General features: G+C 41.7%; 2 long non-coding RNA genes across 2 annotated transcripts in view; one reads left to right on the top strand and one right to left on the bottom strand.

The window, feature by feature from the left end:
- Positions 1–4,791, top strand: part of LOC121697585 — a 28,162-nt gene extending 23,371 nt beyond the window's left edge. Inside the window, exon 4 of the long non-coding RNA XR_006026489.1 lies at positions 4,633–4,791. This is a non-coding gene — a long non-coding RNA (uncharacterized LOC121697585). The remainder of the gene's footprint in view (positions 1–4,632) is intronic.
- Positions 4,792–5,693: 902 nt separating this feature from the next.
- LOC121697384 lies at positions 5,694–15,388 on the bottom strand. Its single transcript, XR_006026440.1, has 3 exons — positions 15,302–15,388; positions 8,951–8,953; positions 5,694–5,706 (listed from the first exon to the last, which is right to left on the bottom strand). It is a non-coding gene; the product is annotated as an uncharacterized LOC121697384 (long non-coding RNA).
- Positions 15,389–19,687: the final 4,299 nt, after the last annotated feature.

The following is a 19,687-nucleotide window of genomic DNA, read 5'->3' as shown; positions in this document are numbered from 1 at the left end:
TTCCTTGGTCCAATACACACAAACACACACAGACACACACACACACGCACACACACACACACACACACACACACACACACACACACAAGTCTGAAGTATTGCCTCATCCTGTGTGCACCTATAAAGGTGTTACCTTGATGAAATCCCCCCAGAAATCCCCTTTGACGCTGTGTGCTACAACATGTAATGGTTAGTTCACCATCAAAAACTCTTCATATTCTCTAAATATGATTTTGTGCTATTTTGTTTATCATATCAATGTATTAAATGTATACACATACTCAATGCAGTACAATGAAGTAATACATTTGTATAACACATTAAAATGCCTTATTAGTGTAATGAAGTCATGTAAACATGTGTAAGTAAAATAAGGACATTTTAAAAGGTCAGATCCATATCACATCCTTTCTTTTTATTATTTATTTTGTCACTTCTGTTTGTTTCTTGTTTGAGCTTTGGCAGCATTTCAAGATCTGCATCAGCCCATCTGTGAGAAGTCCCTTCTCAGAGAAATATGAAATTATGTCTAATGGATTCACAGGGATTTGAACTGGGCTGTGAATCCGAGAGCGGCTTAATCTCAGCAAAACATGACAATTATCACGCTAACTTTGCTGTGAAGAGGCAAGCCCGCATGTTGAGGATGCTGTAGCCAGGCAGCTGAAGGCATAGCGGGGAGCACACTCATACCCACCCAAACACACACACGCACAAACACACACACGCACGCACACACACGTACACATACACACACACACACACACACACACACACATACACAGACACAGTCATACACACACACACACACACACACACACACACACACACACACACACACACACACACACACACACTTATACACAGACATACACACAGTCACAGTCACATGTAAATACATACATTAACAATACAGGGATGAGAGATCAGTGTGCTCATATGTATGCACTCACACACATACATTTGAGTAGGTTTAAGCACTATCTACCACACACACACACACACACACACACACACACACACACACACACACACACTCACACACACACACACACAAACTCAAAGCCGTTCCAGGAAAAGGCTTCCAATGAAGATGCACTGAACAGCCTCATCATCCCTTCAAGTCGTCCCAAGGTTCCCTTCACCATCTGGAACCCCTGCCCCCCTGCCACCTCCACTGGAACTGCTTTAATCTCCACTCACAGCCTGGATGGTGTGTGTGTGAGAGAGAGAGAGGGAAAGAGAGAAAGAGAGAGAGAGAGAGAGAGAGAGAGAGGATGAGAGAAGAGAGGAAGAGAGAGAGAGAGAGAGTGTGTGTGTGTGTGTCTGTCTGTGTGTCTGTGTGTGTGTGTGTGTGTGTGTGTGTGTGTGTATGTGTGTGTGTGCATGCATATGTGTGCGTGTGTCTCTGTGTATGGTTTTACTGACATGTGTGTCGGTTCATATCTTTGATCCATGTGTTGCCCACATGGAAGGACAGAGTCCAGATGAAGAGCATTAGGATGCTGCCAGGACACACATGTTGGCGCTCTGGCCTCCCTGGTCCAGCCAGAGTTTAGAGAGAGTGTCAGTATCAGTCCTGTATAAGCTCATGTTTGATCCTCTGCCCAATGGACAAGAAGGTCCAGATTTGTTTGAAACAACCAGTTGGAACCTTAGGAAAACATTAGGGGTTTAGTCATTGTCTAAAGAGTCAGCCTGATTTTTAATCATTATTTGTGCCGTATAATATTCTTAAATACAATTATGCATAAAATAATAGTTTCGATGCATATGAAGGTCAACAAAATGGCCTTTGGGTGGTAAAATGGTCATATAAAATATATTTATGAATTACATGCATATTATATTTAAATAATTATAGGTAGATACAATAAATAATGCAATTTAGTATGCAGCTTTTATTTATATTGCCCAAGGTCACAAAAATAAATATCTAATCACAAAAGACATCCCTATGTGTTTACAGTAACATACAAATTCCACCTCAGAAATGTCATGCCATACCTAAATATTTACATTATAATGACAATACCAAACTAGCCACAACACACTGCATTGTTTTCACTCCTGAAGAAGCATGCCTGCAAAACATTATTCACTCTCAATAAAAAATAAAATAATTGAAATAAAGGTTCCTGTTTATATACAGAAACATTACATTTTTACGTATTTTGGCAATTAGCCTCACTATTAGCATGACTAATTTAATATCACACGGTGAAAATGCATCAGATAGAGACACACTGACACAAGACTAAACAAAGAACATACGAATACTGAGGGCACTGCGTCCAGACTGAAATTACTGGAGCTATCTAATCATTTTTCATCCTGCATCTATTGCCAAGCGTATCCACTTAATGGTTTCCATCTTTATGCATTAGGACAGTCGTCTTTGCCTTAATACTACAGTATGCTGCAAGTTTTTATCTGCACACAGTTTGAGATGACTGACAATTCTGATGATTTATAAATGAGCTGACAGTAAAACTGACAGCATAGAAATGGCAAATATGTGATTGCATGTTCTGCCTGTCTGATGATAATAGGAGCAAACAATATACAGTATGTATTAATGCCATAAATCTCCATTATTTAATCCAATTATTATAATCAGATTAGTTCATTTACACAACTCTTTCCTTGATCTGAATAAGTCTTTACTCCAATTATGTGTGTGTGTGTGTGTGTGTGTGTGTGTGTGTGTGTGTGTGTGTGTGTGTGAGAGAGAGAGAGAGAGAGAGAGAGAGAGAGAGAGAGAGAGAGAAAAGAAAAAAAGAGTTAAATAACAGCAGATTGATGGACATGACAAATACATTAATGTAAATGTAGATGTAGGGGGTGGGGGTGGTGGGGGTTGGGTGGTGGGTGAGATGTGGCAATTGCCTACCCGAAACTTGAAAGTGGCTTGAAAGGTCAGTAATCGCATACAGAGGTTATGTTCCATCAAAATGATTTTGGAAACGTTATGTTAATGGGAAAAAGGTGTTAAGGGTGCTTTTAAAGCAACACAATGTAACAACTGTTTTTGATCAATGTTATTATGAGTACCTGCTTTTGAATCAGTTTTTATGGTATATCATCATCTGAAGGATGGATAAACACGCATGTAGTTTCCACTAGTCATCCAGGCTAAGCATTATGTTGCTTTGTGTTCCTAGTTCTTTAGGAACAAAATAGTCTTTCTCTCTCATTCCTCAATTCTGAGTATGTACACAAAGAATTAGCCCTTGAGCTTATAGGATCCTTGGCTTTTTAAAAAATCTTTTATTTTCCTGAAAGAGTAGAAACAGTAGAAAGAGTTTCCACAGCACTTTCCCAGAGCCAAGAATAGCTCGCTCGCTAACCTGGGGCTAATGTACTAATCAGTCTGACCACTGATGCAAAACAGCCTCCGAGTGCAAGTCAGAGAAAGAGCCGGAACGTAAACACTAACTAATAGTCTGAAAAGTTCACACTCTTGACATTTTCTGGAGGGCACAAAGTGGAGTTGTCTTTTACTTACCTTTGATGGTCTTTTGCTAATAACACAACTCCTACTCATGCATGGCTGGCCCCAAGGCTGTAGTTGAGGGAGGGTGGTAGTGGGACTCAGTGTTTTAGGGCACTTCTGAAGTGGACAGGGGCCCTGGAAGAAACCAGGCAGTGTAGCTATTTTATATTTTAAACTGCCTGGTAGTTTGGGATATTTTAGAGGATTATTTTTGTGCTATATGGCTCAGATGGATTTGCTCCGGGGTCAAACTTTAGTGCATTTGTGTCTAAAAGCCACAAATGATGTCAACATGACAACACACTGACTCAGTGGCAGGCAAAGCCACTAAGCAGATGTGCATTAATTTCCAAGGTGCCATTTGCACCCACAGCGGTACCTCCCAGTACACATGTCCATCCTGCTCATCATCCTTCTACACCCCCCACCCCCCCATCCCCCGGTCCCCACATAACACTCGGTCCAGAAAGACCCCAGGCAGCCATTGGCCATCCACGTCCGAACATCATTTGGAAGGGGATTTAATTGTCATTGTGGATGTGTTGGGATGGCTTCACGAGCTGTCAGTCGGGCCCCACACATCTGTTCGGCTGGCAGTGCCTCCTGCATTACCTGCCCAGCACGGATCACATGACAGCTGTTATGACAGCCATGTTGTTTTTTTTTGTCATCCTGCACAAACAGAGCATATGCCACGCAGGACTTCATCACAACATGCAGGAGCACCGTTTCCTTTCAGGCTGAAGTGAGCATCAAGTCTGGTCTATCCCTACACCAGCCAAGCTTGTGCGAGTTCTAACGATTTAATCGCACAGCTGATGAAGTTGTTGTTGTTGTTGTTGTTGTTGTTTTTGCCAGCGTCCCATCACTTCATAACTGAATTACGCAGCTAATTGTGTCCCCACTGAGATGCACAGTTTGGGAAACAACATTTCATAGTTTAATAAATAAGGTTTTAGCTGCGATTCACTCCAGGGAGCTATTTGTTCCCTGCCGTTACACTTCCTCTCCTAAATACCCCCTATACAATGGCGAGGCTTATGTAACGTCGGAGGTGACGGAGAATCCCCAGGGATCCTGAAAAGGGAAGGAGTCTTAAGAGAAGGACAAGCCTATTCAGGAATGCCATTTATGAGCAATGGCGAGTCGGCGTCTGCGCCTTAAGTTTGTGATGTTTTGCCTGGTGCGTGAACTCCAAAGGTTGAGTACAGTAGAAAAAAAGCAGAGGCGCACTCAAGGGCTTGATTCTAATACAAATTTGTATTGAGAGCCGAGGTATTTTCAACAAGTCTACAGACAAAAAAAAACATTTATACCATTAATGTAGAAGCCAAAGGTAAGCCTGTGTATAGGGGGGGGGGGGGGGGCATGAAATACGGATGTAGAATACAGTGTTCATGGCTCTATGGCAATATGTATTACTGCAGACACACAGAGCTCTCTCTCTCTCTCTCTCTCTCTCTCTCTCTCTCTCTCTCTCTCTCTCTCTCTCTCGAACCCCGAACAGTGGGCACGGCTTAAGTGCCCTTGAGCAAGGCACCTAACCCCTCACTGCTCGAGCGCCGCTGTTGATGCAGGCAGCTCACTGCGCCGGGATTAGTGTGTGCTTCACCTCACTGTGTGTTCACTGTGTGCTGTGTGTGTTTCACTAATTCACGGATTGGGATAAATGCAGAGACCAAATTTCCCTCACGGGATCAAAAGAGTATATATACGTACTTACTTATACTCTCTCTCTCTTCTCTCTGGCTTTTTGTGGTGCATTCATATCACATATACACATATAATCACATACACTGTACATGCAAACACACACACACACACACACACACACATACAAAAGTACACATGCAAACAGAGAAAGAAGAGAGAGAAACACACACACACACACACACACACATGTCACAGGTGACTTAGTTCCTTGTTGCCATATTAGCAAAGACATTAGGGCCTTATTGTGTGCAGTGTATGATGTGTTGTGTTTAGTGTGTGTGTAAACATATTTTTCCACCCTGATTTGTAGTGGTTGTTTCACTGTGTGCATTGTAGTGGGTTTTCTTGTTACTATTGATTTTCTTCTGCCCTATTGTCTTTTGGACATCTAATCACAAACAAACCTGGCAACCTACTTACTGTTTTTCCCCATGACCATATTTGGACTGTCTCCTCCCCTGCTATTGTGACTTAAGTGTTCCAATTGAACTCCAATGCTCCACCTCTCTGCCCATATTTGGACAGTACTTCCTGTCATTGACTGTTCATAGATAATTGCCTCCACATGGTTGCAATTAGCAGTTAATGGCCTAATACTGGCCATGCCCTGGTTAAGGGGTATAAAAGCCCGTTTCTGTGAGGAGAAAGAGGTTCTGCCCGATCAAGAGCACCACTTGCCCTGCTCGCTGCCATCGCCCATCACCCATCACGCTGCAAAGGGCAGTAATTGTTTTTTTTAACCGCTTTAGTGTGAGTGCCATTGTTGCCACCTGTGCTCCTTTGCTGTGCCTAAGTGCTTGCTACTGTGTCTAACCCTCCATCCAGAAGCCCAGGTTCCCAGCCATCCTTTTATTGGACGTTGGTTGCACTGTAGCTGAATTCCACGCTCGCTATGGCAGCTTAAAGGGGAGTAACTATAACTACCTGTGTGTGTGAACGTGCTTATTGTTTCTGTGGTGCAGGTGGTCATCCTTGGTCCTCTCTTCTAGCCTCCGGCTTGCTTGTCCTGTGGTCCCAGTGTCCGGTGCTGCCCTGAAGACTGTGTGGCTACCCTTGATCCTTACTCGACGCTCGCTATTATTGTCTCCTCTGCCCCTCCACCTCGTTTTCCCAGAGTCCAACGCACCGACGACGACAGCCGTGACCCCCTGGGCATGCCCATTTGACTACTTGGAGAGAGGACGGCCAGAGTGAGCTACAGAGGAGCCACTCCCACCATTTAGCCTTATCTCGGACTACAAGATTTCAGAGACATTGATTGAGTGAACTATTTTAATTCTCCAAGTACTGGTATTTTACAGTGTTTGTCAGTCTTAATAAAGTGTGTTTTTTTTTTTTTTTTTTTTTTTTTTTTTTTTTTTTTTATGAAACTTGGCTGTCTTGGGTTTCTGCTGCTGGGCCAGTGCCATTGATTATTCAACCGTTGGCCACTAGGACACACACACACACACACACACACAGGTTTGTGTAACTCAGTCAGAGAGTGTGTCAAAGCCTAATGGCAGTCTCGCGCTCCTCGTCTCTCCCCTGCATCCCACCGGACATCACTCATTTATGCTACATTACATCACATTAGGATGATAATTAATTTGCTTTGCATTCATAAAGCCTTGTCCAGAGAGACATGAGCAGCTCCTGCTCAACACTCCATCAGCTCACTGCACTCCAGCCACAGCAGTGTGCCAATGTGTATGTGAAAACCAACTGTGTACAACATCACACAAAAAAAAAAGAAGAATGAAAGTTTTCTTCAAACGTCAGAGTTCTTAATGGAGATATTTTAGCGCTATCCTGACTCATACCTGGAAGGGAGTAGGAGAAAAGCAATTACATGGACTGTTGCCATAACAACCCCCCCCAAAAACCCTGAGTCCCGCTCGGAGCCTGATAGGCTGGTCCTATGCTCCTGAGCAAGGGAGACTGTGTCCCAGTTGTGTCATTGGTTCCATCCCCGTGGCCTGCCTCATTTTGCCACCACTGCTAATAGGCGCTGCAGACTTTTACTCTGGACTCTAGACTCATTTTATTTTCAGTCCTTTCTATTTCACTGACATACTGTACAGTGTTTTCTGAAAACAATGCTGAACTAGAGAAGGTTCAAGATCTTGGCTGCTACATTACCTGTCACAACTGAAGTTTTAAAACTTTCTGAACCATTTCAGACTCATCCACATTTTATATGCAACTATATAACTACCTAGTTTTAATAACTACCTTTGGTGGACATTGATATGTTCTTATTGTCTGTACAGTGAAGAAAATATTCTATGTGTCTATAATATTCAAGCCTCTTGTGGAAATGATCAGCAGCTTTATTTCACATTCTAAAAAAACAACAAAAAAAACACAAAATGCACACTAACTTCATGACATTTCAGACAGACAGTATTGGCAGAGTGACCCTGAGGTGAGTGTAGGATGGCACTCTAGACGGCGACAGTGCGACTGGCCCAGCGCATGCAGGTCTACACAGTTAGACAGTTAGCATCTAAACAAGTGGGGTTCTCTCTCTCCAACCAGCCTCAGGTGCCTGTCACAGGGAGGGAAGTCACCAGACTGATCTCTCTGCCTGTGCTGGACTGCGCTCCCATCCCACCCCCATCCCCTCAGGACAGAAGCACAGCCTCTACCCTATGTGACTACTCACTGCTCCCACTTCACACTTCCCCAAACCCACTCCAGCTAGAGGAAGCCAGTGTTTATATACAGTATGTGTGTACGTGTCTACATGTGTGCTTTGGTGAGGTTTTTTGGGAAGGGTGTGTGTGTGTGTGTGTGTGTGTGGGGGGGGGGGGGGGGGGGGGGGGGGGTCGGTTTGTGAAATCACTGCGTGATTTTAATGACGTCCAGATAAGCATGGATGGCCCAATTACTTTGGAAAAAGCGACTCTTTGTTTAGCCCATGGCATAAACACACTGCATATGTATGAGGGGCGGCAAAGAAGGGAGGGGAACAACGCTCCGTCCCGCCCTGTCACCATGGCTACGGTGATTGAGTCTACCGAGAAAGACAGGGCAGTAAAATGCCTGCTGAGTCATGTACAGTGTGCAGCCTGGAGGGTCTGTTTGTTTCTTTCCCTTTAATTCTAAGCTTTTCACACCAATTTTGAAGATAACACATTATTCAGTAACGTCTATTTAGGGTTAGAGTGCATTTGGTTTGTAATCTGGCAATGTTGAGAGTTCACGAGTCATTGGTTATTTGTCGGATTCATTTTGGCTAATGAGGTGAAGTTTAATTTTAATAGGTTAGTTTTAAAGAGCCATTTCAAGAAGTAATAACACAAGTCTTCCATATTGGCTGTTGTTTTACTGAAAGCTGTGCAAATAATGAAGTGTTTTACAAAGAAATGCCTTGTAACAAAAGTTTCCTTAATCCTGATATCACCAATGTCCTTTTAAGCAAGTCCCCCCACTCGGCAGCCATCATCCAATGTACTTCTCTGCAGTTATCAGGCAGCTACAGTATTTTCCAATTCAAGTGAATGGGGAGGCATACAGGAAGGGTGGTATATGTGTAGATACAGGCCAGATTGGTGTTACGAACTAACCCCATGCATTTCTATGGAGGACTCTTTGAGTGCGGTGTCTCCTCATTAGAAAGTCTCTGATATCACTGAGGACATCCATTGAAATTAATCTTACCACTCTATCCACCTTATTCCTTAAACCAGAAATCCATCCCGTTTTCGTCTTCCATCCATTCTGTTTACATTATAACTTAGTGCAGTCTTAGCATACAGACTAACTATAATATGCTTCAACTTATATTTCTTTAGAAATGTTGACAATTCTGCACTCAATATGGATATTCTGTATACTATATGACTGACAGAAAAATATAAAACTTTGCTGTTACATGGCTTAGGATACGCTAAGCACTTTCTACCGGCACATTAAAATCAATACAACGCAACTTTGACCAGAAATACAAATGCGTATTTCTGAATACAGAAGTGTCATGGCGACGCTCATTGTTGGCTGGAGAATATCATGGATACAGTAAGTGGGATGGTGCAATGGCGCGGTATGATGAATATGGTGGTCAGGGACGCTGTACTCTGGGATAGCACACCGTGCTCCTGATAGTTCAGGCCAGTCCCAGACGGCCACGGTTTTACTGTCTTCAGCATCTATTTCGGTCCACCAAGACTCTGGGGTCTGTGTCCACCCTCTGTGTCCACTCTGGGGTCTGTGAGAGGGAAGAGAAGGAGGGAGGAGAGATAGAGAGATGGATGGAGGGAGGGAAGTGTTGGCAGGATAAGCACTAGAGTCCACCCACAGATGGCTCTGAATTTGCTGACAAATCTCTCTGAGGAGTCCTCCCAGTGGGGCAAGCCAAAAATGGCAACCCGCCATGTTTTGGGGGTCTTAGATTGAACTGCGGCAGTGGGATCCTGATCGCGAGAGGCACCTGGAGCAATGGGCCGAGCCTCCTCTTAGAGCCTCCAGTGGAAATGGACTACCAAAGACACAGGAACCAGAGCACTGCAAAGGAATCCCTTGAAAAGGTCAATCGTTGTCCATCAATTTGAAGGCAAGTTCATCTTCGGAGGGGGGGGGCTGAGGGGGCCATTTGTTGATTGCATATAGAAGAAAAATAAATCATATAGATGGGGTATACAATTTCTGTCTGTTATCTCAAGCAGTCATAAACAATATCTCCTCTGTATGCTTAATAGGATGTATATCTGTCTTCTGCTACTGTATATTCAATATTTGGTCTCAGACAATCTCCTGGAAGTGCAAAAAGTGACACATTCGCTTGCGAGGGGAAAGGCCCTTGATGCGTGATGACAGCTTTTAGGGGTAGTTGCCCTTGCCCTCTAACTGAAAGTGATGTGCGCACCACTATACCTGACCAGTGACTGTCAGAGCTTTAACCATGAGAGGCGCAGAGGATTGCTTTGCTAAAAGGGTGGCCATTACAGCTTGGCCATGAGAGAAAAGAAAATCGCTGCTCCATCAGCAATGCAGCTTGCAACTGCCCAGCGTATAAGAAGTGGGGGGAAGGGGACAGAGGCTCTTTAGCCCTTCAAAGTGCCCTCTTTTAAGGTGAAAACTCTCTATAGGAACACGCTTGGCTCATAGTTGCAGCACAGAGGAGGATGCCATATACACATTAGCTTACTAAAGTGCTGCTTGAAATAAACTAATGCCCAGTCTTGAGTGCCTACCCAACAGTTGGTTGTGAGTACACTTAATAGGTTTGTTATGCTCTAATGCACATCAGTTTGAGTGTATCTGTCAGTGGACCAAATCGGCCCTAATGTTTTGGCAAAACAGTTTTATATTTTTGGTGCTCTGTGTTTTATATTGGTGGTGCCATTATATTATGGCTTTTACTAAATGTATATATCTATCTGTTTATTATGACTGCTGCTAGTGCTAGCACAGTGTGGTAGTGTAGGGTTTGCCAACCGTTGTGACCAAGATTACGACATTTTTGTGGTATGTTGATTTTACGGAAGCGCATCAGCCAAGCCCATAACCACTCATGGTGTAGCACCACCTAGTAAAAATGTAAATACGACAACATCTGGGCGCATGCCAAGTTTTGTGAAATGCTGTCCATAGGAGGCGGTGCAATTTACATATTTCTATTTCTCAAGAACCACTTCAGCATTATTTTAAAATTTGGTATGCTTGTATTCGGCCAAAGTTGCTCACATGTCGGTCCACATGAGGTCCTTGAATGTCTACAGTGTATGCAACAGTGACAGGCCACCTAACACAGTTATGTTGTGGCAACATTGTGATTACGTACTGCATTGGTCGCCGGCGCCGCAACATAGTTGGATAACGTTATGGTTACATGCATTTGTGAATCACCTGGACGTGGTGGCTTTCTGATCCATTCCTGTAGTAAGTATTATCTAGCCCCCAAACTATTACAAATAACGACGTACCCTCCATATCCACTGACAACAAGCAGTACATCAAGTTTATTTATGTATACGTATACTACATGTATGTATGTATTTATCTATGTGTTGGTAACACTTTATTTTATGGGGTCCTTGTTCCATTGTATCTTCATAATGAAGTGCAGTGTAACAACCTATGTAACAATATGTAATATCACATAGGCCAACTTATGTTGTCCATACATAATGTATTTTTGTGTACCTACAGATCATTAGTACACGTGTAAAAAGAAGTGCTTGTTACGATACTTTGCCAAAGTGGCCTCTCTCTTTGGGGAAAAAACTAAAATTGGCTATGGGGTAAAGTTTGGAACTATTGACACCGTAACATTAAGCAATTTATTGAAGCTTTACCCAAGGCAAGTGCGCAGGGGAAATTAAAGAGTAGGTTAACAGTCACCTAGTATATGAAACAACCAATTTTGTTGTCCACTACATGTCACTATCATCTGATTGCCTGTGTAGTTTCTTGACAAGAAAAAGGTTCAAATCAAAACCCAAGATGGAGGAGCCGTCGACGTCGGCCAATAGACCCGTTCCAGTCAGGAAAAATATGTTCAGTACTTCAGTACAATATCGCAACTACTTTGAAATAAGAATGTGTAAAAAGTAATCCTAAAGTAAGTTGTGTAAAAAGTAATCCTAAAGTAGTCAGATTATGTTACATGTTTTGGGTAATCCTATTGATTATGTTACTGTTTACAAAAATTGTCATGTAATCTGTAGTCAGTAATGGATTACATTTCAAAGTAATCTGACCCAACTCTGGTGTTACCCTATATGTGTGTAAGTACATGTAATGCAATTATGTATGCTATGTTCAAATGAATTTCTCTGTCTATCTGGCTGTCTTAGACTCTACAGTATCTGTTTAGTCAAGGGACTAAACAATGAAAGGCATTCAACCAAGAGACTACAGATATTCAGGGTGGCAGATGCTAACAGTGGAAGGCTTTACCAAAATAACACAAAAAGTAAAAAAAAAAAAAAAAAGATTCTATTTTATCTGGATCCAGCTTGTTTTTGTCAGTAAATACTGTATGGGTGTATGCATGGTGCCTTAGCAAAAGGCAAACATTTTCATCGACTAAAATGGACTGAATTTGAATGATGAGAAAGTTGATGCTGTGTTATCCATCAGAGAGAGGATGTAGTGCTTAGTGTATTTGATTGTTGAACAGGCTAAACAGAAAGCGAAGCTCTGCCTCTACATACTGCTATTTTTTGTTTGAAACCATGGAGGGACACTCTCTTTAGATAAATGCGTCATTGATGTGGCTCTTATTTGCCCTTGGTGATCCCTCCATTAAAGAACAGCAAGAAGAAAGAGAGAGAAAGGGAGAGAGGGAGAGAGGAGGGACAAAGAACAAAAGCCAATTTAAGGGAAATGTATTATTTGCTGACAAACAAACAGAGCAAAATGGAGCAAGCCTACTGCTTTTGCAAGGAGGATCATGCTTGTCACACCAATTCAGCCCTAATTTTGAAAATCGTCCCCCACAGCGTCTGTGTGAGTAAAGCTCTTTCACACATAATCATACACTCCGACCACACACACACACACACACACACACACACACACACACACACACCAAATTTCAAAATTTTCATTTCATAAAGGAGGCAGCACAAACTACTGACTCAGATAATTGGTTTGCATCTATTTGACGGCCACGGCACTCCAGACTCCATTCGAATGCGTCGTTTCCTTGGTGACCATGACCTCCGAGCCAGAATTGAGGCTTTAATCATAATTAACAATGTGCTCACTTCTGAATTTCAATCTCAGGCACAAAGTCATTAAAACGGCACTAAAAACTCCTGGACTAAATCATCTGGAGGAAGTAATCAAGTGCCGGCAAGCCTCAGTGACTCATTTATGCATTATCATAGGTGGGGAGAAAAAGTAGTTACAAAAATGGAGAAAACAGGCCTAACCTTTTGTTCCAGACAGTCAATTATTTAGTGGTTTTCCCATAAGTGTAAAGGTCATTTTTTGGGATGGGGTGTGGGGAACAAACAACCTTCCTATGTCCTCATGAGTGGACAATGGCCTGCATAAACATGAACAAATACACTGCAGCCAAACGAATTTTGTACATATACACTGTCAGTGCCTCTGATGAACACCACTTTTAAATGAATGTACTACCATAACTCCTGTGCCATTTCATTTTATATTCAACTTCAGGGAAAAAAAACAGGATTTAATTGAATGGTACCACCATAAAGATTTTATATCACATTCAGAGTAAAAGTTCCGGCTCAAAATGAACCTAGGGGTTAACTAGATGTACCGCAGAGCGGTACAAAATATGGCCGCCGCCCAGTCCAGCATATTTTTTCCACAAAAATAAATCACGCTGAAAGGCCTATATGATTCTAACTGTCTCACTAAATTGCATTATCCACACTCAATTCTCACTGGTATCTGCTAGACAACAAGTACCAAAACATAGTTCATAGAATTTCACATGTAAAATTCATTTTATACAATCCCACCTCCATCTTGCCTGTTCATAATTCTGAGAAATTCTTGAATTGTGTGCATGTGTGCATGTACATGTTTATGTTATGTGTGTGTGTGTGTGTGTGTGTGTGTGTGTGTGTGTGTGTATGTGTGTGCGTGCTTGTGTGTGTGCCTGCGTATGTGCCTGTGCATGCATGCGTACATATGTCTACTGTGTGAGTATGTGTCATACATATGATTACTGTGAATGTATGTGTGTGCGTGTGTATCTGTTTGTGCACATGTGTGCACATGAAATGGGTTAACATGACCCCTGGAGGCAAACATACGGAAAAAAAATGGTCATCCTAGGCCCTACAGTTCTCAAGATATTCACAGAGAACTGTGTCTGCCCTAACCTCCTTTCGGGGGGTCCAGTCCAGCGGGGGGGGGCTACAGATCAAAACGAAAAACGACGTTTCCATGCTATCCATGTGGGGTTACATGCCCACTAAGTTTTGTGTACCCCGGTCTTTCAGTGTCCCGGGAATCCTTGTTGGTGTACGTCACTAAATGTACACATAAATTATTTTATTGTAAGGCCCCCCATGAACGAAAGTACACAAAACTTGGCATGCATTCGGAGGGTGTCGTAATGATCCTACACTTTTAATTTCGTGCAGTTTTGACCTTGTCAGCCAGAGATATTGTGATGAAAACACCTAATTTTTTGCTTTTTCATTTTTAAGTAGGTGGCGCTATACATGAAATAAGTGGTAATGGGATGGGTTGACATGCCCCCTTAAGACCAACATACATAAAAAAGGTGGACCTCCTAGGCCCTACGGTTCTCGAGATATTCACAGAAAACTGTCTCCAGCCACCTACAGGCCAGTTAGTGTATAGTAACATAAATGAATTTATTGTGTGGCCCCCCATGAACTGAATTCCACAAAACTTGGCGTGCATACAGAGGGTGTCATAATGATCCTACACTTCCAATTTCGTGCAGTTTTGACTGTTAGGTCACAGATACCTGCGATTACAACACCTCATTTTTACTTTTTTGTGTTTAACTAGGTGGCGCTATACATGAAATGAGTGGTTATGGAATAGGTTGACATGGCCCCTTGAGATCAACATACAAAAAAAAAATGGTCCTCCTAAACCCTACGTTTCTCGTGATATTCACAGAAAACTGTGTCTGCCCTACCCTCCTTTCAGGGGGTCCAGTCCAGCGGGAATCCTTGACGGAAATTTGGGCATGCGAAAAAGAAAAAGAAAAAAATCTGACTAAACCTATATGACCGCCGCTTCGCTGCGCGGCGGTCATAATAACACATGTGTACCGAGTTCGACCGTTCGCTGGGATTTGTTTTCATGCTAGTCGAATGTGACCAGTTATATTGCAAACCGCTAATTAGCGTTTAACGCTAGCCGGCACACGTACAGTAAAAAGAAATCGCTATTTCTATACCACTAACAAGGCTCAAAATAGCACCACACTTACACAGTAGCATAATGAGGGTCTCTATGTAAACCGAAGCATTGAGCACTTTGTAAGTGTACAGGAAGTTTATTAAAAAGAAACACATTACTGTTCATGTCTGGTTCACATATACAGGCAGGCGATGCGAACTAAAATCAAACGTAATTTGCTCAATATAGGCCTATCAGAAATAATAGCTCGGGTATAACATAACTTGTCTAGTGTACTTACTTAGTGGATGTCCATCTGGTCCCTCTGGTATGGATCGCCGCCTCAAATTTCTTTTCGGGACATGGAAAAAAGTTTCAACTACAGCAATGTTTATCAATGAGGGGAAATCTTCAGACTCTACAAAACACTGCGTCTCTTTAGTGTCACGACGCAACAGGTCCCACTCCATGCAACACAGGCACTCCTCTTCGGTGGCCATAGCTTCACAATGTCCGCAGGTACACCACGTTTCCGGAAGTGCGAGGCTGTGTTGCGGCATTGACTACAGGTAGCTCTCTCTAGTAGCCCTTTCACTGAGCTTCCACTTATGCGCTCAGTGCTTTCTTTCGGCAACACTGTTTCACGCGAGATTCACTTCACATCCCAGAGAGTTCTGTTTTCCCAAGGCGCCTGCCTGTATGTGAACCAGACGTGAACGGTAATGTGTTTCTTTTTAATAAACTGCCTGTACACTTACAAAGTGTTCAATGCTTCGGTTTACATGTAGAGACCCTCATTATGCTACCATGTAAGTGTGGTGCTATTTTGAGCCTTGTTAGTGGTATAGAAATAGCGATTACTTTTTACTGTACGTCTGCCCCGAAGGCTAGCGTTAAACGCTAATTAGAGGTTTGCAATAAAACTGGTCACATTCGACTAGCATGAAAACAAATCCCAGAACCCCGAACTCGGTACACATGTGTTATTAACCCCTAGGTTCATTTTGCACCGGAATTGTCCTTTAAAAGTTAAAGATTTGAGCAGACACCTTTATATTTTTATTGCAGAATAGAGTAACTATTCAGAAAACAACACATGTGAACACTTTGTTTTTTTTTGTAACATGACAGACATTTAAATAAATAATTAGCATTGAATTGACATATCAGATACTCTCACTGAGTAAACATTGCCATATGCTGTGAAAGAGAATTTGTCAGTACAATTGCCCTCTCTCTCTGCCTGCTGGGTGTGACTGTTGATCAAAACTAATCCTTGCACTCACTCAAAAGTGAAGCCCAAAAAGTATTGGCAACTAACAGATTGCTTTTTAAGTCAATTTGGGTGAGGGGCAACACTGTGCTATAATATATGCCAGAGCACACGGCAGTACGAGGTGCCCAATGATGATGAGGATTATTACGTGGTAATTAGCTGAAAGAGCCCGTTGGGAGGCAAGTCTGGAGGAGCTCATCGATTTTCTTCTTGATTGTCAACATGAAGAATTCTCTGCAGACCATCTGGAAGGGGAGGGGTGGCGGGGGAAAAAGGGAGAATGGTAAGCTCTCAACACATTCATCATCACGACATTTGTAGTGACCAGAGGTCAGCGACACATTGCTCTGTCTAAATGTCACAAATAAAGAAAGACCAAGCAGGACTTACACCTCCATCATATTAATATGCTTTTTAATGTGTTCAACATCGCATGAATAAAATCCAAGTAATGTTCATTACAGCTCCAACAATCACCTTAATTGCAGGACTGCCCTTGAAACTTTTTGTTGTTAATTTTTACCCTGGCTGAGGTATTATATTATACTATGTACATTCAATACTTATTTTCATTTGTTATGGTACATTCTAAAGCCAAACCAAGATACTCATGCCAAAAATATGTCTATTTGAATTAACACATCCACAAACACAATTAACATAAACACACAAGTTGAAATGCAACAAATGTGAATATATGGGAATAAAATGTTTCCATCAACTTCACAATCACATTTTACCTTATGGGAACCAAGAGTTGATCCACCCCCTTCAAGTGAATCGAATTTCTATGCACATTAAAAGACTGAATGTGCATTTCAAGTGTTTCCATTCAGGAATTCTTATTAGAATAGGTCAAATGTGCATAAAAAATTTGGATGGAAAACCAGCTTGGTGCTGCGTATGGGTAGAGGAAGGAAGATAGAAGTTTCTCTTAGCTACAATGGTGGGGAGAGACAGTTAGGATAACCAACAGGAGGTGAGTGTGGGTAAGGTGATACTGCAAAAATAACTAAGACAATGTCCAACATCTATGAATACACAACAAGCAGATGCAATATGTGTAAGTGAATTCAATAGCTGTCACATTCCAAAGGTGCTATAAGTTAAAGGTTATTTGGAGTTGAGAAAGACATGTGCCATAACAGCAAATGAACAGTTCATCATCAGATAATCAAATGTCAGGTAGAAATGATGCGCTTTTATTCTCCTTGAATGCATTCATTACAGAAGACGTGTACACTCAAATTCATACTGACAGAAACAAATCAAAGAAACATTTAAAAAAAAATATTTGACAAAGTTGTCAAGTTTTAACTATGAAATTTATATGATCATGGTTTAAGAAAAGCAAAATGCCCAGCAAGGACATAGGTCACAAATGCTCACAACAGCTAGCCTAAGTGAGATTTTAGGGACTGCTTTGCTACAGACATGTCCAGCAAGCGTCCCTTACAGTAGCTATTCTAAAATCGCTGTAACCTCCTTGGGCTTATTACACACCTCTGACAGACATCTGATTTCATTGCCTGTCACCAGTGTTTCGAATTATTCCCTTGTCCCTTGTCCCTTTTCCAACTGCCGAAGACACATACCTTCCGCCACATTTAGCAGTTTTTCTCTAAAATGTACTGTAGCGTTACGAGTTTGACAGCGTATTTTGCCGACAGTGCATGCAGAGCGAAGTCAGATGCACAAAATGGGCCGAAGTTAATAAATAAAAGATGGATAGATAGATCAGAATTTAACACTGGTTGCATGTGACACCGGAGAGGTCTCACCTATTTCAAAGTTCCTACCTTGACGTACCTATATCGCCGCCGAATACGGGCCCAAGGTGTTGAAATGTGTTTTTTTATACTAAGATTACTTAAACTGTACCGTTACTGTGCCCCTAAAATTGTGATGTACTGTACTGTCCTTAGCAGGGACTGGGAAGGTGTTTTCATGCAGCAGAGAAGCATCATATGGGTTCCGGTTATGAAGGAGACATGCTGAACGTGTGGACACTTCCACAACAACATTTACCATTCCCCTCTCATTCTCTTTCTCTCTCTGTCCTTGAGTCTTTCTGAAAGGTTAATTGAAAAGGCAACTACCTTGAACTGAGGTGCATAATGTACAGGTAAGAAACGCAGCAAACCTCCTGGTTCCAGAGTATGTCAGCGGTCCTTCCTTTACTCATCTTTCTCTTCCTCCCATGTGTGTGTGTGCATGTGTTGTAGAGGAACATTTACATGTATAGGCTATCGCTGTGCGTGGGTGTACACACATGTTCCTCAGGTGAAACAGCACTTGCGTGGTTTTGGCCAATGGATGAAGAGATCCATTGATCTCATCCTTCCGGTCTCCTTGGGAACGTTTCATCCTTTCTCTGAAGTTCAAAATGTAATGAAGAAAGCTGTGAGAGAGCTGTGTGTGAGAGAGAATTTATTTCCTCTAAAGCCTCTGATATTGGAAAACACTGTTTTCCTATTAATGGAGGCGTTAAGCATAGGTTCTGCCTGGACCACTCTATATGTCATTCTCTCATTCATTACTCCTGTCACCCAACTGCTTCTGAAAGGGCTAAAATTGCATACCTTTATCTTGCTGCCAGAGAGCTATCATGTCACTTTACTCTCCAGGCAGTGAACGATAAATAAATAAATAAATATAATAAATATATTAAAAGTATTTTGCTAGAAATATTGGATTTGAGTTCTTCTTGATCTTGTTGTTTATCTGTTTTATTTTGATACAGAAACAGCTGAACAGAAGTGTGCGTTAAAATGAAAGGGCCAAGCCATGTAATATTTACAAATATGTTAACAGTAATATTTTCAGTTTCAAAAAATACAATGGTGATGTATATGTTTATTTAGAAAAACACTATTATTCCATATGAATGTTGAGTCGTACTGTATAAAACATTGGTAAATCAATTATGGAGCAGTCACGCATGGTTTTATGAACGTATTATGCACTCACCCGTCAAGTAAAGTGTATTCTCATGAGTTCTCACTGACTCCATTACTGTCCTTCAGACTGAATTGCTATCTTTCAACTTCAGATTGAAATTGTTTAATTTCAACTCTGCCTTCTGAATCTGAGTGTAGAAAAATGTGTATATATATATGGACAGCATTACAGAAAAACAGGCAGACTCCATGCACAAGCAAACAAGATGTGCAGGTGGCACGCTCTGTTTAATTCCATGTGTCTCAAATGTAGATATGGTTTTGGAACTTCGTCATTGTATACATTTAAATCTCTCAATTCCATTAAGATAAATACATTGACATGTTCCTTTTTGATTATATATAATTAATTTATTTAAGAAAATAACTTTTCATTTAACTGAATTTAGAAAGAAACCAACATAAATATCATGAGGTTGGTTGTAGTTGGTGAAGAAGTCATATTCT

Source organism: Alosa sapidissima, chromosome 22 (genome assembly GCF_018492685.1).
Source record: "Alosa sapidissima isolate fAloSap1 chromosome 22, fAloSap1.pri, whole genome shotgun sequence".
Classification (NCBI taxonomy): domain Eukaryota; kingdom Metazoa; phylum Chordata; class Actinopteri; order Clupeiformes; family Clupeidae; genus Alosa; species Alosa sapidissima.
Note: the sequence above shows the minus strand (reverse complement) of the source record. Positions and strands in the feature narration are given on the sequence as shown.